At 44.9% G+C, this 26757-nt stretch overlaps 1 protein-coding gene across 2 annotated transcripts in view; it reads left to right on the top strand.

Moving 5' to 3' along the window:
* The first annotated feature begins 3064 nt into the window (after positions 1 to 3064).
* Positions 3065 to 26757, top strand: part of LOC125447360 (tubulin polymerization-promoting protein) — a 45473-nt gene continuing 21780 nt past the window's right edge. Inside the window, exon 1 of one of the 2 annotated variants that reach the window (XM_048521677.2) lies at positions 3065 to 3156. The gene's annotated coding sequence lies outside the window, so the exon portion shown is untranslated. The remainder of the gene's footprint in view (positions 3157 to 26757) is intronic. The other variant, XM_048521687.2, reaches the window with a different exon arrangement.

The following is a 26757-nucleotide window of genomic DNA, read 5'->3' as shown; positions in this document are numbered from 1 at the left end:
AACTTTCCTGGAGCTCTGTAGAGCTCAGTTCTTGTGCCAGTCTTAAACTCAAAAACCCTTTGGGTAATTGTATTGCTTACTGCTGCTGTGGTTCAAGAGGTCACAAGTTTTAATAATCCAAGAAATTAATGAGCACAAGCTAGCTCCTAGCAACGGAGGCAGCCTTTTTAAAGTGGAAATAAGGAGGCCAAAGGGTGGGGGTTTGAGAATGTTTCAGGCCAGCTCTTACGGAATGTGGACGCATGCATGAAACAACTGGTTTCCAGTGGCAGTGTTACTGAGAAAGAATATGGAGATTACATAATCTATAGATTATGGAATTATAACTCTGGAAAAGCTGGTCTGTTTAAAAGCAGGCAGCGAATCAGATGCGATAATGTGGTCTATTTATGGGTAGAATTTGTGATTGTCATAGAATTGCACTTGGAAATATCATACAATTGATTGGATGAAATAAAGCATGAGGAAGTTAAAGCTGAGGTCAAAGTTCTTTAAAGGCAAGAAGGAAGCCTCTTTCCAAGGAGGGACAAGCAAGCTTGAATGGGTTAGTTGATCAAACCAATGTGGAACACATGACATGTGTGACAACAAACAAAAGCAGAAATTTCTGCAGAAACTCAACAGGTTTGGCAGCATCTGTGATGAGAAACAAGAGTTAACATTTTTGAGTCCAGTGACCCACCTGCAGAACACATTAGTGATTTTGCCAGTCGTCAAACAGATTAATTGCTGGAGACTAGGAAGCGTAGAGGTTTGAATACTTAGCTACTTTGCATGGAAAATGGGATTAAAATATTAATCACCTGTTCTGGTCTGATATTTGAAAAAATCAACTTCACTTGTAAGTTTTGTAAGGGTAAGATTTTTTGCAGTAATTTTTATAGTGTACTTCAATAAGGAACGGTGTGAACGTTCTGTTGTTAGACCTGCTTTTGTTTATTGTTATCCAGAGTAAGTCCAAAAGTGAGAATAAAAGCCCACACTTATGCAGCAAGCTAAAGGCATGGCTAATGAAGTGTTTGGCTTTATGGCAAGAGGATTTGAGTACAGGTTTAGTGAAGTTTTGCTTTTACTGAAAAACACAAGTTGTATTAATAAAGCATACTTTATGAGTACAGGATTTCCCAAAGCATTTTGCAACCAAAGGAACACTTCTTTGAAGTGGCTGTGCAGTAAGAACTGCAATAGCCAATTAATGCACAGCAAGCTCCCGCAACTAACAATGTGATAATAACCATACCACCTGGTTCCGTGGTGTTGAATGGTGCATACATGCTGGTCAGGGACCCAGGAGATTGTCTTATAAATAGTGCTGTCAGATCATTTACATCTAACTCATAGGGCAGATGGATTTTCGTCAAAACAAAAACAGAAATTGCTGGAGAGACTCAGCAGGTCTGGCAGCGTTTGTGCAGAGAAAGCAAAGTTAATATTTTGAGTGCAGTGACTGTTCTTCAGAACTGATAGTAGCAAACAATTGGAGACAGAGCTCAGAGAGTCATAGGGTTGCACAGCATGGAAACAGACCCTTAAGTCCAACTTGCCCATGCTGACCAGATATTCTAAATTAATTCGTCCCATTTGTCAGCATTTGGCCCATTTCCCTCCATATACCTTCCTATCCCTATACATCCAAATATCTTTCATATGTTATAATTGTACCAGCCACCATCACTTGTTCTGACAGCTCATTCCATATACGCACCACCCTCTGTGTGAAAATGTTGTCCCAAAGGTACCTTTTAAGTCTTTCCTCTCTCAATTCAAACCTATGCCCTCTAGTTTTGGACTCCCCAACCCTGGGAAAAGGCTCGGCTATTCACCCTGTCTGTGCCCTTCTTGATTTTATACACCTCAATGAGGTCACCCAAGGAAAATAACCCCAGCCTACTCAGCATCAAAAACAGAAGTTGCTGGAAAAGCTCATCATGTCTGCGAAGAAACAAAAAATCAGAGTTCTCCCTTTAGCTCAAACCCTCCAACCCTTGCAAAATCTTTTCTGCACCCTTTCAAGTTTATCAACATCTTACCTACAGCTGGGAGGTCAGAACTGAATGCAGTATTCCAAAAGAGGCCTAACAGTGTCCTATACAGTCACAACATGGCATCCCAACGCAGTGCATTGACCAATAAAGGCAAGTATACCGAATGACTTCGCACTAACTTATCTATCTGCAACTCTACTTTCAAGGGACAATGAACCTGCATTCCAAGGTCTGCCCGTTCAGTAACACTCCCCAGGATCTTACCATTAAGTGTATAAGTTCTGGAACTGGAAACGTTAACTCAGCTTTCTCTCAACAGACACTTCCAGATCTGCAGAGTTTCTCCTGCAATTTCTGTTTTGTTCCAGATGTTTAACAGTTCTTTTGTTTTATTTTAGCTTGATTTAGGTATTTTAATCAGACTGTTAAGGGATGTTATGACACACTTCTGGCGCAGGTGGGATTTGAAATAGCAGCATCGTTTAGCTTTTCCCGCAGAAACAGCGTGTCTGCAGCATGCCATTTCACTGAACTCTGAACCAGTGGCACTAAATTCAGAACTGGCGCAATCCAGTCTTTCGCTTTTGTTGTTGTTTATAAACAGCGTGGGACACATAATGGGAAAAATTCTACGGGGAGTTCATCCAAAACCCATTTTTTGCACTCGAGTCTCTGCCAGCTCGTTCAGCACCCGATTCAAAACAGCTCTGAGTGCGGAAAACAGATATCGTCTGGGCACAAAAAGATAGGTGGGAGCCATAAAAACGGCACTCCAGGTGCTGAACGCACGATTAGATCTCTTGCTCAGTAAACGTGAGAGATGAGGGGTGTGGAAATCCCTGCGGCCCCTGGGGAGGCTCCCATTTATGGGCAAAGGCAGGTTTCGCCTCTCCGCTGATGTTGAAACTGACATCGAGTGTCAGCTCCCGCGGGAGACGGACTGTATCAATCACTGGATCTGATTGACAGTCACCTCCACCAATGGCTGGCCAAGTTCCGGGATCGGCCTGTCGTGAGCTGCCCAATGGGTGCCTCGCAGTGGGGGAGGGGGCGGGGCATCCTGCGCCCAAACCCCACCCCCCGCCTTCCATCTCCTCCCCCGGGGAACTGGCGCCTGGGTTCACTTTTGTCCCAATCTACCTGCCTGTTGTGGGGACAGCGAGGAAAAGCTGTAAGTATCAGCAAGGCAGACCTTTGCTGACGACGGGGTCTTGACCTGCGTGCGTGTGCCATTCATAATAAGCAAAGATAAAAAAAAATGTCAAGCTACCCTCGGGCAGAAGGGCTGAGGCGAAATGTTTACACCGTCTGCCTGCTAGAGCTGACGGCAGATGATAAGCGGGACTCCTTGCCCTGTACCTATAGCGTTCGTTCGGGTGTCTGTGCACTTTTCAACGCTGTTTGGTTGCCCATACAAAAAGGGTGTGCTAACAGGCGCTTGATTTTCAGGTTTCAACGACAAGTTGTATTGCCACCTTCTTTCTGAGACTAGGATGTGCAAGGTTCGAGGAGGACCTCTGAGCAGTTTAATGTTTTTAAATCAAAAGCCCTTTACAGTCTGTGGAAGCGTTTTTGGTCTTGCGGCTTTACATCACTGTAACTTACAGTACTGGTGCAGAGATCTAGGCAGCTGTGTTTCGCAGCACGAATAGAGAAAACAGTTACCAATCTTAACGGCATGACTTCCGGAGTTGTTAATTCGAGCTCATTAACACGTTGTAGGGACCGTAGATGCTGGAAATTTGAAATCAAATAGAACATTCTCGAAACTCTTTGCCGGTCAGATAACATCTTTGGCTAGAGGAATATGCTGTTTCAAGTTGATGTAGATCTATCGATACTGATCATTCCAGGTTTCATCAGTTCCACCGTTAAGAAAATAAATTAGCCAAGTAAGGATTTGACCTCTAGACGGTGTGGAGTTGTTTGGAATTTTTCTGTACGGACAGTAGCTGCAATTGACTTTGATATTCTCAAATGAGAGAGGGGGTAAAATTGACCAGGGCTTTAGTTTCTGATTCATTGTCCCCACCTCCAGTCTCCTTGAAATGACAGGTGAACTTTTGAACAGGATCAGGCCAATCCTGCCTTTGAAGTGAAAGTACAAATGAACTGAGCAACGGAGCCTCAGCATCAGTACTGAGCAAGGAGGAGCTTCGCCTTCTACTGGTAACTTCCTCTTGCAGATCAAAGATGAAAGCTCTCCGTTGAGGGAGTGACATTGCAAATCAACCGGTGTATTTCCATATACACCAATCATATGGTGTCGTTTACATGATCAAATTTAACGTAGGAAAACACTCCAAGGTGATAGGAGGTATTTATTTATTCCCCATGTGGTTAAAAACAATTTATCAAACCTAAGGCATGTAACGGGGTTGTCAGGAAACAGTTTCTTTTTCATGGATTGGGTTAGTGGATATCTAAAATGCTCTCCCCAGGCCCACTCCCTGACGGGTGTGGATACTGACAGTCAAGTGCAACTTCCGAGGCCAAGTTAGAGTTTTATTAGGCAATGGTTTCAAGGTAGTTCAGAAGGTGAGTTATATTGGACTTAAAACACTAACTCTTTCTTTTTCCACTGCTGTTACCAAACCTGTCGGGTTTCTGCAGCATTCTCTGTTTCTCTGTTATGAGTATCAGGGGATATGGAAACATGATAAATAAGGGATGAGATAGTAGGAACTGCCAATGCTGGAAAATCTAAAATAGCAAGGTGTAGAGCTGGATAAACACAGCAGGCCGAGCAGCATCAGAGGAGCAGGAAACCTCACGTTTCGGGTCTGGACCCTTCTTCAGGAACAGAGGGATCTTGGGGTCCTTTTCCATAGATCCCTCAAAGTTGCTACCCAAGCTGATGGGGTTGTTAAGAAGGCGTATGGTGTGTTGGCTTTCATTGGCAGGAGAATTGAGTTTAAGAGCCGCAAGGTTATGCTGCAGCTTTGTAAAACCCTGGTTAGACCACATTTGAAATATTGTGTTCAGTTCTGGTTGCCTCATTATAAGAAGGATGTGGAACTTTTAGAGAGGATGCAGAGGAGATTTACCAGGATGTTGCCTGGAATGGAGGACAGGTCTTATGAAGAAAGGTTGTGGGAGCTAGGGCTTTTCTTATTGGAGTGAAGAAGAATGAGAGAAGTATACAAGATGATGAGAGGCATAGATAGAGTGGACAGCCAGAGACATTTTCCCAGGGCAGAAATGACTATTATGGGGGGGGGGCATAATTTTAATGTGATTGGAGGAGGATAAAGGGGAGATGTCGGAGGTATGTTCTTTACACAGAGCGTGGTGGGTGTGTGGAATGCACTGCAAGCTGTGGTAGTAGAGTCAGATGCATTAGGGACATTCAAAGAGTCTTGGATAGGCACATGGAAGATAGTAAAATGTACGGTATGCAGGGTAGTTTGATCTTGGAGTAGCATAATAGGTCTGCACAACTTCGTGGGCCGAAGGGCCTGTGCTGTGCTGTTCTGTTCTAAGTTCTATATTTTATAATACGATTTAAAGTACAGATTAGCCATGGCCTAATTGAATGACAGAATGGTTGTGGATACTTGTTTTCCTGTTAATTTCAATACTTATAATAGGGTGGGGAGGCAAATTATTCAACTTATTCAAAACTTGAAAAAAATCAAAGCTTTGATCCACCTCATATGCTAAGAAGTGATATTTACCCTGAATGGTTGAGACTTAAGCTTAAATTGGAATGAGTCAGATATAATTTCATTGCTTTGCATACCATTTAAGAAAAAAACAGCAGCAGTAGAAACCAAATCTATTCAAATTAGAAGTTTTTTTTAAAAAAAATGCAAATTATAATATGGGTGTCACTGGCTTAAAACTCAGCATTTATTGCCCCACCCTTGGTTTTTAATGGCTTCATTCCAATTTCTCATCACTCCCAACTCATGCTCATCTTTGTTGATAACATGCACCTCCTGAACTCCACATGTTTTCCCCATCAGATTGCTGAAGGCAGTTTCCCTTTCTAATCCCTACGTGGACGAGCTGTTAATGATACCTGCTCCTCAGCTCCTGATCTCATCCCCTTCAAATTTCCCATTATCACCGTTCTCAAAAATCCAACCTTGACTCCTGTTTTTTCTGTAAACTACTGCAAGCTCCTTTTATTTTCTGAATCGCTCAAATGTGTTGTCATGTGCCAGAGCAGTGGCCACTTTTACTACAATTGCAGAGATGAATCTTTCCAAGCAGGTTCCACTTTTGTTCTGAAATACCTTGAATCAAGCTCATAAATGGCATTGGTGTGACCATGATAAGATATCCTGATGCCCATCCTTTCTGATTTTTCCTCAGCCTTTGATATAATTAACCACATTATCATCCTCCAATCTACATCCTCTGTGGTTCAGAGGGATTGCCAATGTGTGGTTTGATGCTTATCTAATTGTATAAGAGAACCTCTTTGACCATGCTGTTTCTAACCTGCCCTGGGGTTTCTTTCCCCACTGTCTCACCTCTAGAGTCCCCTGAGCACCTATCCTTGGCTTCCTGCTATTTCCCTACACATGTTGGGCCTGGCAGAAATCATCCAAAAATATGATTCCATATTTCACATTTGAACTGAATTGGTTCCACTCAGAACTTTCTCAGTCAATTGCTGTATTGTTTCTGATTAGTCAAATTGCTTGACAGTACCATGTATTGGATGAGCAGGAATTTTGTCCGGTTAAATAATGTGATTGTCTTTAGTCTTCATTACAAACTCTTTGCTTTTGCCACTGAGCCTATCTATCTCATCTACTGATGATTTTCTGAGGCTGAAGCAGACTGTTTGTAACTGTGTAATCGTATTTGACTCTGACATAAGCTTCCAACCATAGTCCTGCTCATTACCAACGCTGCCCAATTCTATCTCCATTTCATTTCAGATGCTCAAATGTCATCTAATGTCTTTGTGACCTTTAAGCTATACAATTACAATTCCTGGTAGGGTAATACTTTCCTACTCTCTAACCTTCCTGTGTCCCTAAACCGGAGATTATCCAAAGCTCTGCAATTTGTGTCCTAGCTCTCACCATGTCCCTGGTACCATTATGTTTCTGCCTGCTGGCCTACTTGATCCTCGGTTGTGACAATGCTTCTATTTAAAATTTTCACCTACACACATAACTTCTCCCCACCTTATCCATGCAACTTCCTCTAAATCTCTAAACCCTCAAGGTCTCAGTGTTCCTTCCAAATCCTGCCTGTTGCACAACCCTGATTTGCTTGTCCACCATAGTGACCATGCAGCTTCTCAGTAATTCCCTTCCTGGACCATTGTGCCTTGCTAATATTTCCTTAACCTTTAAGATGCTCCTTAAAACCTCTTTGATCAGGCTGTTTCTAACCTGCCCTTAAAAACCACGGCTTCATATAACTGTGCCAAATTTAGCCTTGGTAATGCTCTTATTCGTGACTGGGCTGTTTTACTATATTAAAGGCGCTATAGTGTTGCAAGCCTTTGCTGATGTCCATCAGAAGGTGATGATGGGCCTTCTTCTTGAGCTACAGCAGTCACTGTGGCCCAATAAGGGACTTTGGAATTCTCATACACTGGTTGCTTTGCTCTTCTAGATAGTTGAGATTGATTAATGGTGAATACTTCACAGCTAAAAGTAGCAAGTGGCCAACAGTTCTACTGCAGTTGAGCCAACTCCATGCAGATTCATTAAAAAGAGACCAATGTGAACCTTTCATTACCTCAAGACTTCCCAAAGTTCTTCACAGGCAATGACATATTTTTGACATGTAGTCACTGTCCTAAGAAACACAGGACAGAATCTTATAGGGGTCTAAGCAATGTTGCCAATGGCAAGATTTCTGGCAGAATCAGACAAGAAGCCTGGTGAGGCTGTTCTGTATGTTTGGGAACATTTTGCTCTGTGCTTTCTCCTTTCGTTGAGCAGGGAGATGTGTTTTCACTAGGTTGTGGCAAATTGTCAAATAAGGGGGTGGTTCCAGTTTTTGAAACGTTTTATCAGTGACCAACGTATCACATAAGTTTCAGATTTTTGCCTTACCAAGCAAGGCCGACATTCAGAAATCTTGATGTGGAAGTCAATGTGGGTATTTGGTGACTTCAGCTTGTTGCTGGCTGTGAGGAGTCTCCATGTTGTTCAGGGCCAAACAGCATCTGAGGGCTCAATCCATAGGCACCAGCTGCCTGCACCCTTATTACATGAACACTAGCATCTGGCATTTGAAACACAGAGCCATATTGCGGTGTGCACTGGTGACCTGTATTGAAAGACTGCAGTGGAATAGACATCCAGCTCACAGCTGGGACCAGACTATGACTCAGGGCTGCTCTTTGCACTCACAAACCTAGTGAATACCTGAATGTTTGGAGTATCTTTACCTTGCCTTGCCAATTAGCACAGTCACACAACTGGTCGCTTGCTTTGCTGGTCAGCAGTCCTCAGTCAAGGGTGCACACATTTTTCTGTACGGCAGTGTTGTCACCTGTCCCACCAAAGTGACCTTGATAGTTTTCTTCTATAACTCTCTCCCATGGCTCTCAGTGCAGACCCTAATTCTGCAGCTGTTGTGGAAGGACCCTGCTCTACTGTGGAGTTAATGGCCTTTGCAGTTGATTGGGAAACCCAATGGGGGTTTGGATGGCCCTGATATGCCCAAGGTCATCCTGCCACATGCAAATGAACCCTCCTTGGCAGTAACTTCCAGGGGACAGTCGGGGTGTATGGGCAGGGTAGAGATGGAGGGCTTAGCCCTCTTTGGAGTGCCCTGAGAGCAGACATCTGAGGAGCCTGTGTGTGGTTCCTCCTCTAGCTGGTGGCTCCTGGCAGTGCCTCGTGAGGAAATATTAGTCTAGAATTTCAAACAGAACTCCTGTATTGTGTTTAAAATTAACCTAAAACAACGACTAAATGGAATTATCACGGGCTTCCCCTTCAATTTTATTCCATTGCAAGTCCTGTGCCTACAGTTCTAGTGAAAGCTACCAATGTAACTGTGTCCTTCCTGTTGCAATTGAAACATTCTGCTCTGCCTTTGTTAATCACAGAGCAGTAATCTATATCCCTGATGAGGTTGTGCACAGAGCTGGGTTGTTGGGTGGGTAAATTCATATCATCGTCTGACATCCAGTTTACTGATTCCATCATGCTCTTGGCTATTTCCTGGGTAATGGGGATTGGAAATACATTTGGAAATGCATCAAAAATGAACTTTTTATCTTAAAACGTGTTCCCCTCTTTGTTATCTGCATAGGCAGACACTTGTTTCTTTAGCTCTGGAGGGCTTCCTTGCTGTCCCCCAGCTTTGAGAAATTAGCTGAACGATAGGAAACAAAGACTAATGGTCAATCGATATTTCCTCAGGCTGGAGGCAGGTTTGTAGTGGAGCTTCTCAGAAGATGGCATTGGGTCAGGGATAGTAGGAACTGCAGATGCTGGAGAATCTGAGATAACAAAGTGTGGAGCTGGATGAACGCAGCAGTCCAAGCAGCATCATAGGAGCAGAAAAGCCGACATTTCAGGCCCAGACCCTTCTTCAGAAATGGGAGAGGGGAAGGGTGTTCTGAAATAAATAGGGAGAGAAGGGGAGGCGGATAGAAGATGGATAGCGGAGATGATAGGTGGAGAGGAGATAGACCAGTCAAAGAGGTGGGATTGGAGTCAGTAAAGGTGAGTGTAGGTGGGAAGCCTGTAGCCCAGTGGTATCAATGTGGACTTCACAAGCTTCAAAATCTCCCCTCCCCCTAACGCATCCCAAAACCAGCCCAGCTCGTCCCCGCCTCCCTAACCTGTCCTTCTTCCCACCTATCCCCTCCTCCCACCTCAAGTGCCACCCCCCATCTCTTACCTACTAACCTCATCCCGCCCCCTTAACCTGTCTGTCCTCCCTGGACTGACCTATCTCCTCCCTACCTCCTCATCTACACTCACTTTGACTGGCTCCATCCCTGCCTCTTTGACCGGTCTATCTCCCCTCCACCTATCATCTCCTCTATCCATCTTCAATCCGCCTCCCCCACTCTCCCTATTTATGTCAGAACCTTCTTCCCCTCCCCCATTTCTGGAATTATCACGGGCTTCCCCTTCAATTTTATTCCATTGCAAGTCCTGTGCCTACAGTTCTAGTGAAAGCTACCAATGTAACTGTGTCCTTCCTGTTGCAATTGAAACATTCTGCTCTGCCTTTGTTAATCACAGAGCAGTAATCTATGTCCCTGATGAGGTTGTGCACAGAGCTGGGTTGTTGGGTGGGTAAATTCATATCATCGTCTGACATCCAGTTTACTGATTCCATCATGCTCTTGGCTATTTCCTGGGTAATGTGGATTGGAAATACATTTGGAAATGCATCAAAAATGAACTTTTTATCTTAAAACGTGTTCCCCTCTTTGTTATCTGCATAGGCAGACACTTGTTTCTTTATCTCTGGAGGGCTTCCTTGCTGTCCCCCAGCTTTGAGAAATTAGCTGAACGATAGGAAACAAAGACTAATGGTCAATCGATATTTCCTCAGGCTGGAGGCAGGTTTGTAGTGGAGCTTCTCAGAAGATGGCATTGGGTCAGGGATAGTAGGAACTGCAGATGCTGGAGAATCTGAGATAACAAAGTGCGGAGCTGGATGAACGCAGCAGTCCAAGCAGCATCATAGGAGCAGAAAAGCTGACATTTCAGGCCCAGACCCTTCTTCAGAAATGGGAGAGGGGAAGGGTGTTCTGAAATAAATAGGGAGAGAAGGGGAGGCGGATAGAAGATGGATAGCGGAGATGATAGGTGGAGAGGAGATAGACCAGTCAAAGAGGTGGGATTGGAGTCAGTAAAGGTGAGTGTAGGTGGGAAGCCTGTAGCCCAGTGGTATCAATGTGGACTTCACAAGCTTCAAAATCTCCCCTCCCCCTAACGCATCCCAAAACCAGCCCAGCTCGTCCCCGCCTCCCTAACCTGTCCTTCCTCCCACCTATCCCCTCCTCCCACCTCAAGTGCCACCCCCCATCTCTTACCTACTAACCTCATCCCGCCCCCTTAACCTGTCTGTCCTCCCTGGACTGACCTATCTCCTCCCTACCTCCTCATCTACACTCACCTTGACTGGCTCCATCCCTGCCTCTTTGACCGGTCTATCTCCCCTCCACCTATCATCTCCTCTATCCATCTTCAATCCGCCTCTCCCTATTTATGTCAGAACCTTCTTCCCCTCCCCCATTTCTGGAATTATCACGGGCTTCCCCTTCAATTTTATTCCATTGCAAGTCCTGTGCCTACAGTTCTAGTGAAAGCTACCAATGTAACTGTGTCCTTCCTGTTGCAATTGAAACATTCTGCTCTGCCTTTGTTAATCACAGAGCAGTAATCTATGTCCCTGATGAGGTTGTGCACAGAGCTGGGTTGTTGGGTGGGTAAATTCATATCATCGTCTGACATCCAGTTTACTGATTCCATCATGCTCTTGGCTATTTCCTGGGTAATGGGGATTGGAAATACATTTGGAAATGCATCAAAAATGAACTTTTTATCTTAAAACGTGTTCCCCTCTTTGTTATCTGCATAGGCAGACACTTGTTTCTTTAGCTCTGGAGGGCTTCCTTGCTGTCCCCCAGCTTTGAGAAATTAGCTGAACGATAGGAAACAAAGACTAATGGTCAATCGATATTTCCTCAGGCTGGAGGCAGGTTTGTAGTGGAGCTTCTCAGAAGATGGCATTGGGTCAGGGATAGTAGGAACTGCAGATGCTGGAGAATCTGAGATAACAAAGTGTGGAGCTGGATGAACGCAGCAGTCCAAGCAGCATCATAGGAGCAGAAAAGCTGACATTTCAGGCCCAGACCCTTCTTCAGAAATGGGAGAGGGGAAGGGTGTTCTGAAATAAATAGGGAGAGAAGGGGAGGCGGATAGAAGATGGATAGCGGAGATGATAGGTGGAGAGGAGATAGACCAGTCAAAGAGGTGGGATTGGAGTCAGTAAAGGTGAGTGTAGGGGGGAAGTCTGTAGCCCAGTGGTATCAATGTGGACTTCACAAGCTTCAAAATCTCCCCTCCCACTAACGCATCCCAAAACCAGCCCAGCTCGTCCCCGCCTCCCTAACCTGTCCTTCTTCCCACCTATCCCCTCCTCCCACCTCAAGTGCCACCCCCCATCTCTTACCTACTAACCTCATCCCGCCCCCTTAACCTGTCTGTCCTCCCTGGACTGACCTATCTCCTCCCTACCTCCTCATCTACACTCACCTTGACTGGCTCCATCCCTGCCTCTTTGACCGGTCTATCTCCCCTCCACCTATCATCTCCTCTATCCATCTTCAATCCGCCTCCCCCTCTCTCCCTATTTATGTCAGAACCTTCTTCCCCTCCCCCATTTCTGGAATTATCACGGGCTTCCCCTTCAATTTTATTCCATTGCAAGTCCTGTGCCTACAGTTCTAGTGAAAGCTACCAATGTAACTGTGTCCTTCCTGTTGCAATTGAAACATTCTGCTCTGCCTTTGTTAATCACAGAGCAGTAATCTATGTCCCTGATGAGGTTGTGCACAGAGCTGGGTTGTTGGGTGGGTAAATTCATATCATCGTCTGACATCCAGTTTACTGATTCCATCATGCTCTTGGCTATTTCCTGGGTAATGGGGATTGGAAATACATTTGGAAATGCATCAAAAATGAACTTTTTATCTTAAAACGTGTTCCCCTCTTTGTTATCTGCATAGGCAGACACTTGTTTCTTTAGCTCTGGAGGGCTTCCTTGCTGTCCCCCAGCTTTGAGAAATTAGCTGAACGATAGGAAACAAAGACTAATGGTCAATCAATATTTCCTCAGGCTGGAGGCAGGTTTGTAGTGGAGCTTCTCAGAAGATGGCATTGGGTCAGGGATAGTAGGAACTGCAGATGCTGGAGAATCTGAGATAACAAAGTGTGGAGCTGGATGAACGCAGCAGTCCAAGCAGCATCATAGGAGCAGAAAAGCTGACATTTCAGGCCCAGACCCTTCTTCAGAAATGGGAGAGGGGAAGGGTGTTCTGAAATAAATAGGGAGAGAAGGGGAGGCGGATAGAAGATGGATAGCGGAGATGATAGGTGGAGAGGAGATAGACCAGTCAAAGAGGTGGGATTGGAGTCAGTAAAGGTGAGTGTAGGTGGGAAGCCTGTAGCCCAGTGGTATCAATGTGGACTTCACAAGCTTCAAAATCTCCCCTCCCCCTAACGCATCCCAAAACCAGCCCAGCTCGTCCCCGCCTCCCTAACCTGTCCTTCTTCCCACCTATCCCCTCCTCCCACCTCAAGTGCCACCCCCCATCTCTTACCTACTAACCTCATCCCGCCCCCTTAACCTGTCTGTCCTCCCTGGACTGACCTATCTCCTCCCTACCTCCTCATCTACACTCACTTTGACTGGCTCCATCCCTGCCTCTTTGACCGGTCTATCTCCCCTCCACCTATCATCTCCTCTATCCATCTTCAATCCGCCTCCCCCTCTCTCCCTATTTATGTCAGAACCTTCTTCCCCCCCCCCATTTCTGGAATTATCACGGGCTTCCCCTTCAATTTTATTCCATTGCAAGTCCTGTGCCTACAGTTCTAGTGAAAGCTACCAATGTAACTGTGTCCTTCCTGTTGCAATTGAAACATTCTGCTCTGCCTTTGTTAATCACAGAGCAGTAATCTATGTCCCTGATGAGGTTGTGCACAGAGCTGGGTTGTTGGGTGGGTAAATTCATATCATCGTCTGACATCCAGTTTACTGATTCCATCATGCTCTTGGCTATTTCCTGGGTAATGGGGATTGGAAATACATTTGGAAATGCATCAAAAATGAACTTTTTATCTTAAAACGTGTTCCCCTCTTTGTTATCTGCATAGGCAGACACTTGTTTCTTTATCTCTGGAGGGCTTCCTTGCTGTCCCCCAGCTTTGAGAAATTAGCTGAACGATAGGAAACAAAGACTAATGGTCAATCGATATTTCCTCAGGCTGGAGGCAGGTTTGTAGTGGAGCTTCTCAGAAGATGGCATTGGGTCAGGGATAGTAGGAACTGCAGATGCTGGAGAATCTGAGATAACAAAGTGTGGAGCTGGATGAACGCAGCAGTCCAAGCAGCATCATAGGAGCAGAAAAGCTGACATTTCAGGCCCAGACCCTTCTTCAGAAATGGGAGAGGGGAAGGGTGTTCTGAAATAAATAGGGAGAGAAGGGGAGGCGGATAGAAGATGGATAGCGGAGATGATAGGTGGAGAGGAGATAGACCAGTCAAAGAAGTGGGATTGGAGCCAGTAAAGGTGAGTGTAGGTGGGAAGCCTGTAGCCCAGTGGTATCAATGTGGACTTCACAAGCTTCAAAATCTCCCCTCCCCCTAACGCATCCCAAAACCAGCCCAGCTCGTCCCCGCCTCCCTAACCTGTCCTTCCTCCCACCTATCCCCTCCTCCCACCTCAAGTGCCACCCCCCATCTCTTACCTACTAACCTCATCCCGCCCCCTTAACCTGTCTGTCCTCCCTGGACTGACCTATCTCCTCCCTACCTCCTCATCTACACTCACCTTGACTGGCTCCATCCCTGCCTCTTTGACCGGTCTATCTCCCCTCCACCTATCATCTCCTCTATCCATCTTCAATCCGCCTCTCCCTATTTATGTCAGAACCTTCTTCCCCTCCCCCATTTCTGGAATTATCACGGGCTTCCCCTTCAATTTTATTCCATTGCAAGTCCTGTGCCTACAGTTCTAGTGAAAGCTACCAATGTAACTGTGTCCTTCCTGTTGCAATTGAAACATTCTGCTCTGCCTTTGTTAATCACAGAGCAGTAATCTATGTCCCTGATGAGGTTGTGCACAGAGCTGGGTTGTTGGGTGGGTAAATTCATATCATCGTCTGACATCCAGTTTACTGATTCCATCATGCTCTTGGCTATTTCCTGGGTAATGGGGATTGGAAATACATTTGGAAATGCATCAAAAATGAACTTTTTATCTTAAAACGTGTTCCCCTCTTTGTTATCTGCATAGGCAGACACTTGTTTCTTTAGCTCTGGAGGGCTTCCTTGCTGTCCCCCAGCTTTGAGAAATTAGCTGAACGATAGGAAACAAAGACTAATGGTCAATCGATATTTCCTCAGGCTGGAGGCAGGTTTGTAGTGGAGCTTCTCAGAAGATGGCATTGGGTCAGGGATAGTAGGAACTGCAGATGCTGGAGAATCTGAGATAACAAAGTGCGGAGCTGGATGAACGCAGCAGTCCAAGCAGCATCATAGGAGCAGAAAAGCTGACATTTCAGGCCCAGACCCTTCTTCAGAAATGGGAGAGGGGAAGGGTGTTCTGAAATAAATAGGGAGAGAAGGGGAGGCGGATAGAAGATGGATAGCGGAGATGATAGGTGGAGAGGAGGTAGACCAGTCAAAGAGGTGGGATTGGAGTCAGTAAAGGTGAGTGTAGGTGGGAAGCCTGTAGCCCAGTGGTATCAATGTGGACTTCACAAGCTTCAAAATCTCCCCTCCCCCTAACGCATCCCAAAACCAGCCCAGCTCGTCCCCGCCTCCCTAACCTGTCCTTCCTCCCACCTATCCCCTCCTCCCACCTCAAGTGCCACCCCCCATCTCTTACCTACTAACCTCATCCCGCCCCCTTAACCTGTCTGTCCTCCCTGGACTGACCTATCTCCTCCCTACCTCCTCATCTACACTCACCTTGACTGGCTCCATCCCTGCCTCTTTGACCGGTCTATCTCCCCTCCACCTATCATCTCCTCTATCCATCTTCAATCCGCCTCTCCCTATTTATGTCAGAACCTTCTTCCCCTCCCCCATTTCTGGAATTATCACGGGCTTCCCCTTCAATTTTATTCCATTGCAAGTCCTGTGCCTACAGTTCTAGTGAAAGCTACCAATGTAACTGTGTCCTTCCTGTTGCAATTGAAACATTCTGCTCTGCCTTTGTTAATCACAGAGCAGTAATCTATGTCCCTGATGAGGTTGTGCACAGAGCTGGGTTGTTGGGTGGGTAAATTCATATCATCGTCTGACATCCAGTTTACTGATTCCATCATGCTCTTGGCTATTTCCTGGGTAATGGGGATTGGAAATACATTTGGAAATGCATCAAAAATGAACTTTTTATCTTAAAACGTGTTCCCCTCTTTGTTATCTGCATAGGCAGACACTTGTTTCTTTATCTCTGGAGGGCTTCCTTGCTGTCCCCCAGCTTTGAGAAATTAGCTGAACGATAGGAAACAAAGACTAATGGTCAATCGATATTTCCTCAGGCTGGAGGCAGGTTTGTAGTGGAGCTTCTCAGAAGATGGCATTGGGTCAGGGATAGTAGGAACTGCAGATGCTGGAGAATCTGAGATAACAAAGTGCGGAGCTGGATGAACGCAGCAGTCCAAGCAGCATCATAGGAGCAGAAAAGCTGACATTTCAGGCCCAGACCCTTCTTCAGAAATGGGAGAGGGGAAGGGTGTTCTGAAATAAATAGGGAGAGAAGGGGAGGCGGATAGAAGATGGATAGCGGAGATGATAGGTGGAGAGGGGATAGACCAGTCAAAGAGGTGGGATTGGAGCCAGTAAAGGTGAGTGTAGGTGGGAAGCCTGTAGCCCAGTGGTATCAATGTGGACTTCACAAGCTTCAAAATCTCCCCTCCCCCTAACGCATCCCAAAACCAGCCCAGCTCGTCCCCGCCTCCCTAACCTGTCCTTCCTCCCACCTATCCCCTCCTCCCACCTCAAGTGCCACCCCCCATCTCTTACCTACTAACCTCATCCCGCCCCCTTAACCTGTCTGTCCTCCCTGGACTGACCTATCTCCTCCCTACCTCCTCATCTACACTCACCTTGACTGGCTCCATCCCTGCCTCTTTGACCGGTCTATCTCCCCTCCACCTATCATCTCCTCTATCCATCTTCAATCCGCCTCCCCCTCTCTCCCTATTTATGTCAGAACCTTCTTCCCCTCCCCCATTTCTGGAATTATCACGGGCTTCCCCTTCAATTTTATTCCATTGCAAGTCCTGTGCCTACAGTTCTAGTGAAAGCTACCAATGTAACTGTGTCCTTCCTGTTGCAATTGAAACATTCTGCTCTGCCTTTGTTAATCACAGAGCAGTAATCTATGTCCCTGATGAGGTTGTGCACAGAGCTGGGTTGTTGGGTGGGTAAATTCATATCATCGTCTGACATCCAGTTTACTGATTCCATCATGCTCTTGGCTATTTCCTGGGTAATGGGGATTGGAAATACATTTGGAAATGCATCAAAAATGAACTTTTTATCTTAAAACGTGTTCCCCTCTTTGTTATCTGCATAGGCAGACACTTGTTTCTTTAGCTCTGGAGGGCTTCCTTGCTGTCCCCCAGCTTTGAGAAATTAGCTGAACGATAGGAAACAAAGACTAATGGTCAATCGATATTTCCTCAGGCTGGAGGCAGGTTTGTAGTGGAGCTTCTCAGAAGATGGCATTGGGTCAGGGATAGTAGGAACTGCAGATGCTGGAGAATCTGAGATAACAAAGTGCGGAGCTGGATGAACGCAGCAGTCCAAGCAGCATCATAGGAGCAGAAAAGCTGACATTTCAGGCCCAGACCCTTCTTCAGAAATGGGAGAGGGGAAGGGTGTTCTGAAATAAATAGGGAGAGAAGGGGAGGCGGATAGAAGATGGATAGCGGAGATGATAGGTGGAGAGGAGATAGACCAGTCAAAGAGGTGGGATTGGAGTCAGTAAAGGTGAGTGTAGGTGGGAAGCCTGTAGCCCAGTGGTATCAATGTGGACTTCACAAGCTTCAAAATCTCCCCTCCCCCTAACGCATCCCAAAACCAGCCCAGCTCGTCCCCGCCTCCCTAACCTGTCCTTCCTCCCACCTATCCCCTCCTCCCACCTCAAGTGCCACCCCCCATCTCTTACCTACTAACCTCATCCCACCCCCTTAACCTGTCTGTCCTCCCTGGACTGACCTATCTCCTCCCTACCTCCTCATCTACACTCACCTTGACTGGCTCCATCCCTGCCTCTTTGACCGGTCTATCTCCCCTCCACCTATCATCTCCTCTATCCATCTTCAATCCGCCTCCCCCTCTCTCCCTATTTATGTCAGAACCTTCTTCCCCTCCCCCATTTCTGGAATTATCACGGGCTTCCCCTTCAATTTTATTCCATTGCAAGTCCTGTGCCTACAGTTCTAGTGAAAGCTACCAATGTAACTGTGTCCTTCCTGTCGCAATTGAAACATTCTGCTCTGCCTTTGTTAATCACAGAGCAGTAATCTATGTCCCTGATGAGGTTGTGCACAGAGCTGGGTTGTTGGGTGGGTAAATTCATATCATCGTCTGACATCCAGTTTACTGATTCCATCATGCTCTTGGCTATTTCCTGGGTAATGGCCCGAAATGTCAGCTTTCCTGCTCCTCTGATGCTGCTTGGCCTGCTGTGATCATCCAGCTCCACACCTTGTTCTCTGGTTTTGGGACTCTTGCTTTTCCAGATATATATATTAATGATCTAGGACTTGATATGCAGGGGACCATTTCCAAGCTTGCAGATGACACCAAACCTGGAAGAATTGTAAACTGTGAGGAAGAGACTATGAAACTCCAAAAAGACATTATCATTTTGGTGGAGTGTGCAAACAGGTGACAGATGTCCTTCAATGAAAAGACACATTTTCATCAGAAGAATATTGAAAGGCAAGTTAAAATAAGGGATACAATTCCAAAGGCGCAGGAGCAGAAGGACCTGAATGTATATGTGCACAGATCATTGAAGGTGACAGGGCCAATGGAGAGAGAGCAGTTAATAAAGCATACAGCGTTCTCAGCTTTATTAATTGTGCCTGAACATGATGTTGTACACTTGTTAGACCTCAGCTGGATTATCACCTATAGTAGTGGGTGCCACATGGTAGGATAGATGTAAGTGCATTGGAGAGAGCGCAGAAGCAATTTACAAGAACAGTTCCAGGAATGTGAGGATTAAAGAAGTTGGGACTGGTGACCTTGGAGTCAAAAAGGCCAAGAGGAGTTTTGAGAGAGATTTTCAAAATCATGAGCAGGCTGGATACTGTAGATAGGGAGAAACTAGTCCTGCTTGTAGATGAAAAAAGAACAAGAGAGCATAGACTTAAAGTGATGTGCAAAAGAAGCAAGGGTGACTCGAGATTTGTTTTCCACACAGCGAGTAGTTAGGGTATGGAATGCACTGATTGGAAGTGTGATGGAGGAGGGTTCAATTGAGGCATTCATCAGGACCAGATGATTATTTGGTTAGAAATGGTGTGTAGGGACATGGGGAACAAGCAGGAGGTTGGCACTTAGGAATGGAACTGGTGCAGGCACAATGGGCCAAATAGCCTCCTTATGTATTGTAACAGTCCTGTGATTCTGAGATCCTGGCCAATGCCTTTTACTGACTTCGAAGCCATCTCCTGATCACCAACTGATTATTTGGGGATTATTTCTGGGTGGCTTTTCTTACACAGTGCAACCTTCTGACCTCCATTTGACTCTCATTCTGGGATCCCGAAGTCTTTGGAGAGATGCTGCCCAAAGTTTTTGTTTTTGAATTGGATATGTTTCGTTGCTGCATTGTAGGACAGTGTCTGGTCACATTGATTGATTGCCATTGCCATTGAGTGCAGTTGTTTCTTGCTGAAAAGGCAGAAGATTTCCATGTTACACATAATGTTTAAGTGCTCCTTTCTCCTTTCTGCCTGTTTATTTCAGGGTCCTGTGCTTGACCTTTTCTCTACATTTCAGTCGTTGGTAATTGTAAGAAATTATGTAGTTTACTTTCATCTATCGATAGAGTTTGTTTTGCTAAGATCTTTTGATATTTTCTTGCACCCAGACATGCATGATGAATCACTACTATTTATTTGAACTGTGGAGGCAGAAATGGTGTGTATGTGTGTTTGTGTGTGTACATACAGGGAGACACTCTGATATGCTGCAATAAGAACCAGTTGAGCGATCAGTTAGTACACCCTAAAAATTAGCGCTGGGATTCGTCTGCATGCTTTGATTGGAATGCAAGCAGAATTTGTGCTACCTGCTCATTATAATGATTTCTACGTGCATCCACACGTACTGTTCTGGTCAGTGGCTGCATGCAATGCGAAGGGGCCGTTGTAACATCTTAATATCACTTCACGCTAACCTGCATGGAAACTCAAACTGCTTCCATTATGCCTGAGAATTGCACTTACATAAAGGACGATCAGAGCAGTCTGGCATTCTGTCTTCCAGCAGATTACTAGGATTGCTGACAGGCTGTTCGAGAGGAGGTGCAGTGTCCCCATGGAGCGCAAACCTCTTGCTCCCGTCTGCAGAAGATACCACTCATCCTCCCAGCTTTGCCACTCTGCCTGTGCCGTTGCTGTTAATGTCACTCATCCCTTCAGCCTGCTGCCTTCAAGGCCCAGAGGTGCTCAAAGTCATCCTCCAAGTCTACACAGTGTGGAACTGGAAGAACACAGCAGGCCAGGCAGCTTCAGAATAGCAGGAAAGCTGACGTTTCGGGTCAGACTCCTTCTTCAGAAATGGGAAGGAGGAAAGGAGCCGGGAAATAAATAGAGAGAGGAGGGGTGACACGTCCATCCTGGGCCGCCTCCAGTGTCACAATGACACCACCTGCAAACTGGAGGAGCAATGCCTCATATTCCGCCTTGGGACCCTACAGCCCAATGGCCTAAACATGGGATTCACCAGTGTTAAAATCTCCCCACCCCTGGCCTCATCCCATGACCAATCCTCCCTCTCATCCTCGCCTCCTTGACCTGACACAACTTGTCCATCTTCTCTCCCACCTATCCGCCCCTCCATCCCATTGACCAATCTCCTCCACTCCCTACCTGTACTTACCTATCACCATCCCACCCACCTTCCCCAGTCTCACCCCTACTCCATTTATTTCTGAGCTCCCTACCCCTTCCCTGTTTCTGAAGAAGGGTCCCGATCTGAAACATCAACTTTCCTGCTCCTCTGATGCTGCCTGGCCTGCTGTGCTCCTCCAGCTCCACAGTGTTATCTCTGACTCCAGCATTTACAGTTCTTGCTATCTCTGATTCTCCAAGTCTAACTGCTCTTGCCTTCAATGAATGTAAACAGCCTTATCACACCCTCTGAAGCTGCACTGTGTAGGAGCAGTATAGACAAAAGAACTGGGAGCCAGGCTCCATGGGAATATACAGTGGTAATCAGTTACTTTAGAACAAACATATCATTTCACTTATACATTTGATTTGGAGTGTTGATTTTTATAGCGATTTTTCTTCTTCCATGTGACAACGCCCATTCTGTGATATTTAGTGACAGAGCGAAGGCAAAGTTGTGGAGCTCTGGTGAATGCGAAACTAAAGATGCATCCTTTCCCTACAATTCACAGTCCCTGCTTCACCACCCCAGCTGAGGCTATGTTCCCCATTTTAAATCAGATTTCTTCCCATGTAATTTTTTTTGTCGGATGGCACAGAGTTTAGGAAGCCCATTAATAGCAAGGCCAGTTTGAGAGATTACAAAGAAAATGGAGAATTGCTGAGGAATGCGGATCATTCTGAAAGCCAAGTTGTCAACGTCACAATTAGACTCTATAATGTAATGTAGATGTGCTTATAATACATTCATCTTAGAGAGCTGCCCTTTAAAGGTACATTTGTTCACACACATTACTGTGTTTTTTTTCTGGTGGAGAAAACACCATAATGCAGTGAAAAGTTTATCATAAATGTTCTGTCATCCTAGGTTGTCATCTTTTCTTTGTGATTTAAATGTCCCCTGCAATTATATATTTAAAAATGGTTTGGAAACATAATTCTAGACATTTCTGGTTTGGACACTTAAGTTAACCGTCTGCCTATTACATTAATTGGTATGTTCTCTGCTTAGAAATTGAAATGAACACCTGTTCTTTCTATCTCAGGGAGTAGTCTACTGTGTGGATAGCAGTAGCCATCATAATGCCTGGCTGAGTTTCAAGTATTCATGGGTTTCAGCATAGTAGGCATTCCATTCAATGCTGTATGTTGTCATAATAGCTCGTCACTTTGATGTGGCTTCTTGTTTGTAGATACAAGCTAACAGGATTGAAGGTATTATACTTTTTTCACACAGCAGCATGCATTTTTCTCATTCACTGATATGGTTGCTTTTATTAAGTATTGCCCCTCGCACCCCCAACAAGGAGCGCAAAATATTTCCACTGATATTGGAAGGAAAGTGAGAACCATACCTGATTAATACTAATAGAATGCATGGAAAGCATAATGGTGCCATGGATTATCATGAATAATTCGAGATGAGATGTAGGATACAATGGATGAAAAGGTCATTGAAAGTGGCATGGGTGATTCAGGGTGCATGTAGAATGAAGAAATAGGCTTAGAGGTATCACATGGTGGCATGGGTGTTCTAAGGGTTCATGGGGGATGGCTGGTCGAGTGAGGAAGATGAAGGATCAAGTTGGGGAGCTCTTTAAAAGCTGTTGGGAGCTGGCATATTGATTGGCAAATGAAGGTGGGTCTTATCCACCGTGATAGTACATTTGGATTTCTTTGGTTTGAAGCAAAAGGTTTTGATGGATTCTACTAACCTTTTTTATTTACTTTTTTAATTCGGTTAAATGGTTAAAACTATACCATTAAACAATTGCAGAAATGTATTTTAACTTTCAGTATGTATTTAGCTTCTGCTTATCTTTGTTTTCTATAGTATTGTAGATTTAAATAGTGAGCTTTGGCATTGCAAGTGAAAGCTGCCTCTGAGATGTTCTTGAGCTCGATAGCTAACATCTGTATATAGCCGTGCTGTTCCTTATTGATATGTCTCTCAAATTGATGGCTCAGTAGCACAGCCAGCAGCCCTGTCCTCCTGTCATTTGGTGACCATTGCTCAAAGACACATATTCAGAAATGACTGGGATTTAGCTTTTGGTGCTGATAATTCTCTGTGATGGTTTGATGTTGTAAAGAAATCCAGATGGTAACAATTCCCCTAAATATTATGATTTCAAAATAAACCAACTCCTGCTTCCTCCCCACCTGCACAAGCCAGAAATTATGAACTATGGTAATTTATTTACGTCATACAGTTAGAAAAGATACCTGAATTAATAGTTCAATAGGTAATGGGAAATTGGACTCGTGAAAATGTTTAGAGTGTGTACTAATTACCATCACCATGTCATTGAGTTCTCGTATTGATTCAGTCTAATATTGTGAGCTCTTCTGGTAAAGATTTCTGTGCAGTTGCTTCTAATTTAAGCTTTATAATTGCTACATGGTCCAACCTGCACCTTTATTCCCATTTTCTGGTTTGATCTAAAGGCCCTCGTCCTGCGATGTCCTGGTCCCACAGTTCTCAGGCATCTCTTGACCAAATATGTATTCTGGATGAGTGGTCTAGATTTTCCAGTATAGATCATTGCATTAGCAGTCAGAAACCTTTCCTTATTTGGCCCCAGTCTTCTTGGTTTCTGAAGTCAATTGCAGGGTCCTCCACTGTCATACATAATTCCAGATCAGAAAATAGAGGGCAGAGATTTAAGGCGACAGGGGAAGATACAAAAGGGACGTAAGGAGCAACTTTTTCACGCAAAGGGTGGTGCATGTATAGAATGAGCTGCCAAGGGAAATGGCTAAATGCTGGCAAGTGGGACTAGATTAATTCAGGATATCTGGTCGGCATGGATGAGTTGGACTGAAGAGTCTGCTTCCATGCTGTACAGCTCTATGACTCTTAGATACAAATGAGGAAGGTCATCTCAGCACTTCTCTCTAGAAAAACTCTTAATTTCCATGACATTCAACTACCTTTTCGTAAATATTTCCCATACTGTGCTTTCATTACTTCCCTACACAAAACAGCGATGTCAGAGAAAGACCATTAGATCAATGCTATCTGTGAATGCCTATCTGTGAGCTAGGGGACTATGATGGGCCATATTTCCAACTGGCTAGCTATATGCTTGTTTTGACTGATCTTGTTACCTCTACTCAGGAACTTGTTGAGTTCCCTGGGAAATGACAGTAGAGGTCCACTCCCTCTGAATGCTAAAATAATCTGTTCCAAAGGGTGATGACAGCATCAAGAAGCTTAAGCTCTGTCACAAATTGGAGATTTTTCCTGCATAAGGGTTATTAGGTTTTGCAGCTAAAACTCGCTGTCATGAGATTATCTGAAAACATTTGAAAACGGGCCACAAATTGGCTGAAACTCTCTTGCTACTGTGGGATTCTTTTTATGATTGTGGAAGCTAGCTGTAAAGTACTACTGGCATTCTAGCAATGCACTCATGCATTGTTGGTGCAGTGTTGTCTAACACATTAACTCTAATCCCATATGATGCACTGTGGAGCCCAATGGCCAATTGCATTTCTGTGGGGATCAGTTAGCTTGGATGGCTGGTTTGCAATGCAGAGTGAAGCTAACAGCATGGGTTCAATTCCCACACCAGCTGATGTTACCATGAAGGTTCGTCTTTCTCAATCTCTTACCTCACCCAGAGCATGGTGACCCTCAGATCTAATGAGAGGTGAGCCTTTGGGTCCTATGGGACTATGGCAACTTTTACCTTTCAATTGCATTTCTGATTAAAAGATGATGAGTGGACACAATGGTTAATCATGTGATTTCAGTGGTCTTCATCAAACAGTCTGCGTATTGTACTTCTCTTCTGATTTTCTTGTGCATTGCAGTTGATACAATTTTTAAGTTCCTTGTACCACTTCTTAACTGGTCTTCCAACTTACACTCTCTGTAAGCTTGAATCTTTCCAAGTTTCTACTTCCCACATTCTAACTTGCACTAGGTCCTGTTCACCTTTCACCCCTGGATTCACAGAATCTCAGAAGTATTATGGTGCAGAAGGAAGCCATTCGGCCCATTGTGCTCCCACCAGCTCAATATCTGGAACCAGTCTCCTGCCTTTCTCCGTACCCCTGCTCACCATCACTATCCCAAGAACATCCAATGCCCTCTAAAGTGCCTCTGTTGAATCTGCCTCAACCACATGTCCAGGGTAGCGTATTCCATACCCTAACTACTCACTGCGTGGAAAAATAATTCTTCCATTGCCCTTGCTTCACTTGCACATCATATTGAATCTGTACTCCCTTGATTTTTGTTCTTTTACAAGTAGAATAGTTTTACCCTGTCTGCTCTGATTAGCCAGTTATGATTTTGAAAATCTCAATCAGATCTCCTCTCAAGGAGAACTGTCTCAGCTTGCTAACCTACATTAACCCCTTGCCCAGCATCTCCTCCGTTTTAATATTCTGATTCTTGTTTTCAACTTGCCTAATGACCTTTCCCGTACTTATCCTTCATCCTGGAACCCTGTAAGATCTCTGTGGTCTTCCAATTTCTCCCACTTCCACAGCCTCAGTTTCATTGTCCATTAGATGCGACTGTGCTTTCAGCTTCAAAATACCTCAGCCTCTCCATCTGTTCACTTCTCTTTGAGGCATTCCTCCTTTCTTTGATTAATCATGTGTGACTCAGTGAAAGTTAGCATATAAAATCAAGTTGTTATTGTTGTCACAGGCACCCAGTTCAACTGCAACAAAGCAGAAATTGCTGAAAAAGCTCAGCAAGTCTGGCAGCATCTTTGGAGAGAAATGAGAGTTATTATTTTGGGTCCAGTAACCCTTCATCTAAAGTTTCTGGAGATGAGTCACTGGACCTGAAATAATAACTCTGATTTCTCTGCACTGATGCTGCCAGATTTGCTGAGCTTTTCCAGAAATTTCTGTTTTTGTTTCTGATTTCCAGTGTCCACAGTTCAACTGTGTGAAATTGGCAAGAAATGTAACAAAATAAATTGTCATTGTTCCAGCGCTTTTCAAGCAAGTTGTGCAATCAAACTCTCAATAGGTCACTGTTTTCCACATTCTGGCACGTATATCCCAGCCAATGGGAAAGGACCAACAGACAAATACACTGACACATCTGTAATTTTCTTTGCTGTTGTGCTGCTGTGGAAACTCCCCCATTACAGAAACAACAGCAAGCGCCTGGGCCCAAAGATATTTCCAAAGAGATTCAGATACAGGTCACAAAATGGCATATTACAGAGCAGAGATAATGGTTGTGGATTGTGACTTTGTAAAATCGGTGAAGGCAAATTGGCAGCTCTTTCCTGATTGGAAGCAAAACCGGCATGCGCTTTCAGGCTGCCAATTCAGTACCAACCATTTTACACCAACATAAAAGGTCAATGACCCTCAATGGTGTGGTAATGTTACTGGAATAATAAGAAGGCAAGACCATTGATCCAGTTTTGAGGGTTCACATCCCACCATGACAACTTAGGAATATAGTTTCAGGAATAAAACCTGCCATCATTACCTGGTCTAGCCCATGTGTGACTTCAGTCCTGGAACAATTTGCATGCCTGCGAAGTGCCTTCTTGTAGTGCACTAGAAAAACACTCAGTCATACCAAATCCACAACAACAGAGCTGAGGTGGAGCGGGTTGAGAGAGTCAAGTTCCTAGGAGTGACAATAATCAAAAATCTGTCCTGGCCCTCCTATATAGTTGTACAGTCAGGAAGGCACAACAACACCTCTCCTTCCTCAGATGGCTCAGGAAATTTGGTGTGTCCATAAGGACCCCCGCTGACTTTTACAAATGCACCATTGGAAGCATACTATCTGGGTGCATAATGGCCTGGTGTGGCAACTGTTCTCTGGCTAGGACCATATGAAAGGTGGTGTGTACAGCCCAGATCATCACAGAAGCCAAATGTCCATCCATCAACTCTATCTACACTTCTCGTTGCTTGGGAAAGGCAGCCCAATCGTCAAAGATCCTTCCCATCCTGGTTAT

The sequence above is a fragment of the Stegostoma tigrinum genome, chromosome 2, assembly GCF_030684315.1.
Source record: "Stegostoma tigrinum isolate sSteTig4 chromosome 2, sSteTig4.hap1, whole genome shotgun sequence".
In the NCBI taxonomy this organism is placed as follows: Eukaryota; Metazoa; Chordata; class Chondrichthyes; order Orectolobiformes; family Stegostomatidae; genus Stegostoma; species Stegostoma tigrinum.
Note: the sequence above shows the minus strand (reverse complement) of the source record. Positions and strands in the feature narration are given on the sequence as shown.